The 4,083-nt window shown below is 39.5% G+C and overlaps 1 non-coding gene across 1 annotated transcript; it reads left to right on the plus strand.

Moving 5' to 3' along the window:
• The first annotated feature begins 3,055 nt into the window (after positions 1-3,055).
• Positions 3,056-3,162, plus strand: LOC122305869. Its single transcript, XR_006241296.1, has one exon. It is a non-coding gene; the product is annotated as a small nucleolar RNA R71 (small nucleolar RNA).
• The last annotated feature ends 921 nt before the right edge of the window (positions 3,163-4,083 follow it).

A 4,083-nucleotide genomic window follows, 5' to 3' on the forward strand; every position in this document is an offset into this window, starting at 1 on the left:
CTTCAAAAGGTTGACTCCAATCAGGCATAATCACAATTGGTGCTGAAATTAGCTTCTCCTTGAGTGCGTTAAAGGCCTGCAAACAAACAACATCAAAGTCAAATGCAGAATTTTTCTCAAGAAGATTACATAAAGGTTTAGAGAGTTTAGAAAAATCCTTGATAAATATTCTATAAAATCCCGCATGTCCTAGAAAACTTCTGATTCCCTTCACATTCTTTGGAGGTGGTAGTTTCTCTATGGTTGCAATTTTGGCTCGATCCACCTCAATTCCTTTGGATGACACTCTATGGCCCAGCACGATCCCTTCTTGAACCATGAAATGACACTTCTCCCAGTTTAGGACTAGATTTTTATCTTCACACCCTGCAAAACAAGAGCTAAGTTATGCAAACAATGATCAAAAGATGTACCAAAAACTGAAAAGTCATCCATGAATACTTCCATTATATCTTCCACCATGTCAGAAAAGATAGCCATCATGCAACGTTGAAATGTCGCAGGGGCGTTGCACAATCCAAAGGGCATCCTCCTAAAAGCAAATGTTCCATAGGGGCATGTGAATGTAGTTTTCTCTTGATCTTCAGGAGCTATAGCAATCTGATTATACCCCGAATAACCATCCAAAAAACAATAGTAGGAGTACCCAGCCAATCGATCCAACATCTGATCAATGAATGGAAGTGGAAAATGATCCTTCCTTGTTGCTTTATTCAACTTGCAGTAATCCATGCATACACGCCATCCCGTGACCGTTCTTGTAGGAATGAACTCATTATTGTCATTTTTCACCACCGTCATTCCACCCTTCTTTGGTACAACTTGCACTAGACTTACCCATGAACTATCTGAAATAGCATATATAATTCCAGCATTAAGGAGTTTCAAAATTTCAGCTCTCACTACTTCCTTCATTGCTGGATTTAATCTTCTTTGGTGCTCGATCGTTGGCTTGTAAAGCTCCTCCATTAAAATCTTGTGCATACAAATGGAGGGACTTATTCCTTTTATGTCAGAAATAGTCCATCCCAAAGCTGTTCTATGCTCTCTCAATACACGCAGCAACTTTTCCTCTTCTTCGGGTGTGAGTGATGTAGCAACAATCACTGGAAAGGTATCACTATCACCCAAGAATGCATAGCGAAGATGCTCAGGTAATTGCTTCAACTCCAGAATTGTATTTTTCTGCATCTTTTCTTTAGCAATTTCAGATTCATCCTTTGGTATCACCGGCTCTAGCTTTCCCACTTCATTACTAAGTGATGTAACCTGCTGCAATGCTCCCAAAGCAAAAACATAGTGGAGAAATTCTTCACTAACAAAAGGCAAGTCAGATTCACAAACAGCAAAATTATTAAAATCAAAAGCATGAGATGAAGTGGTGATACAGCGTTCTAGGTGATCGGATGGCATATCTTCTTGAAAGGCCTCTTCTACACATTACTTAATGACATCTACCCGAAAGCAAGTACTTGTATCTTCTGGAAATTTCATAGCTTGGTAGATGTTGAACATAACCTCTTCCTTGTTTACTCTCAATGTCAATTCACCCTTTTGAACATCAATTAAAGCTCTTCCCGTGGCCAAGAATGGTCGGCCAAGAATTAGAGGGACATCTTCATCTTCCTCCATATCTAACACCACAAAATCAGCAGGGAAAATGAATTTATCCACCTTTACCAATACATCTTCTATGATCCCACGTGGATACTTAATGGACCAATCCGCTAGTTGCAAAGAAATTGTTGTATGCTTCATCTCTCCAAGTCCTAATTTCCTGCAAACAGAAAGTGGCATAAGATTAATGTTAGCACCAAGATCACATAAAACTCTATCAAAAAATGAATCTCCAATAGTGCAAGGCAAAGTGAAACTCTCTGGATCTTTTAATTTTTGAGGCAATTTCTTTTGAAGAATGGCACTGCATTCTTCAGAAAGTTTCACTGTTTCAAACTCCTCCAACCTTATCTTCTTGGAAATGATGTCCTTCAGAAATTTGACATAATTTGGCATTTGTTCCAAAGCATCTGCAAAAGGAATATTAATGTGAATTTTCTTAAAAATATCCAAAAACTTAGAAAATTGCTTATCTAGTTTTTGCTTTTGAAAACGCTGAGGGTAAGGAAGTGGAGGAGTAAGAATAGGAGGATTGTCAGGAAATGAAATTGCAGGAGGCAAGTCGGTCTCCTCTAGTGTATCATTGACAATCTCCTCTTCTTCTACTTGATCTTTGCTTTGGCCATTGTTCGCAGCGGTAGGGGTGGACTTGCTCTCCTTTAATGGTGCCCTCTGAATTTCTTTTCCACTCCTAAGTGTGATGGCCTTGCATTGTTCCTTTGGATTCACTTCAGTGTTGCTAGGAAAAGCTCCTCTTTGTTGGGCATTGATGGTAGTGGCTAGTTGCCCAATTTGCACTTCAAGATTTTTCATAGTGGCTCCCATATTGCTACAATGAGTCTCAATGTTGTCCAACCTTGAATCAGTCTTTTTAAACCTTGCATTGGTCTCCTGAACAAAGGAAACCATGGCATCCTCAAGTGACATCTTCTTCTCGCTTGGTTGGCTATCAAATCCTGAAGGAGGTTGAGGTTGCAACACGTTCTTTGTATTTCCATATGAAAGATTCTCATGATTTCTAAGCCCTGGATGATAGTAATTTGGCATAGGATTACCACGATAGTTGTAGTTCCGATTGTTGACATATTGAACTTGTTCTTGACTCGCCTCATTGCTTGGAACTATCATACTTGTAGATGCAACATATTCTGTACTTTGTGGTATCCTTTGTGTTGTCAAGGCTGAAATCTGATGAGATAGAGTAGCAACTTGAGCTGAAAGGGCTGCTATAGGCTCTAAGTCATGAATTCCAGCAACCTTCTTAGCCAAAGTCCTCTCAGTTGGCCATTGATTGTTGTTTGAGGCCATTTCTTCCAAAAGTGCAGTAGCACCTTCAGCTGTCTTCGACATCAACATCCCACCAGAAGCAGCATCAACTATAGTTCGAGTTTGCCCATTTAACCCATTATAGAACATCTGAACTTGCAACCAATCTGGCAATCCATGTTGTGGGTAACGTCGAACCAAGTCTTTATACCTCTCCCACGCTTCATAGAGTGACTCAAAATCATTTTGCTTGAACTGGCCAATCTCACTCCTGAGTTGGGCTGTTTTTGCAGGAGGAAAGAATTTAGCAAGAAACCTCTCAGTCATGTCCTGCCAACTAACGATGCTTCCCGGTTGTAGAGATTGTAGCCAACCTCTAGCCTTGTCCCTCAAAGAAAAAGGAAATAATCTCAGTCTAATGGTGTCTTCAGTAACACCATTGATCTTCACAGTGTCACAAATCTCCAAGAACATTGCCAAATGAATATTGGGATCATCCAGTGGCGATCCGCTGAATTGAGCCTGCTGCACCATGCTAATCAAAGCTGGTTTGAGCTCAAAGTTGTTGGCATTGATTGGCTGGCGCATTATGCTCGAGTAATTTCCATTCACAACTGGTCGTACATAGTCCTTCAAGGTGCGTGGTAGTACCTCACGATCTTCTTCAGCCATGGCTAGTATCTTATTTCTTCTTAGTGATCTAAGAATTCTTTCAATCTCCGGATCAACAGGAATAATATCACGAGATCTAGCACGGCGCATCCAATGTCAAAAACACACCTGTAGAACAAATTAAAACAAAATTCTAAATTAAAACCAAGATTACTTTGTATCGATATTGACAAAAAGAATAAGAATAAACCAATCCCCGGCAACGGCGCCAAAAACTTGACCGGTGCAAAACTACAAGTGCACAGTATCGTAGTTTTATAGTAAAGTAATAAGAAGAGTATCGTCCTCAGGGATTGGTACCTTACGTTTGCCAAATATCAAAATTATACTAAACTTGATTTTATCTAGAGAAATCACTAAGATTTCTGTAGTTACAAATTAAACTAGAACAACTCAAAGAAAAATATGCAAAGGAAATAACACTGACGTTCGAAGATCAAATTAATGGGAAGAAAACTTCTAGGAAATCGATTTCACCTAATTCTTCACTATGCTTTTCTCATCCGGCTAACTTAATTTAATTCTCTT

Source organism: Carya illinoinensis, chromosome 3, assembly GCF_018687715.1.
Source record: "Carya illinoinensis cultivar Pawnee chromosome 3, C.illinoinensisPawnee_v1, whole genome shotgun sequence".
Lineage (NCBI taxonomy): Eukaryota > Viridiplantae > Streptophyta > Magnoliopsida > Fagales > Juglandaceae > Carya > Carya illinoinensis.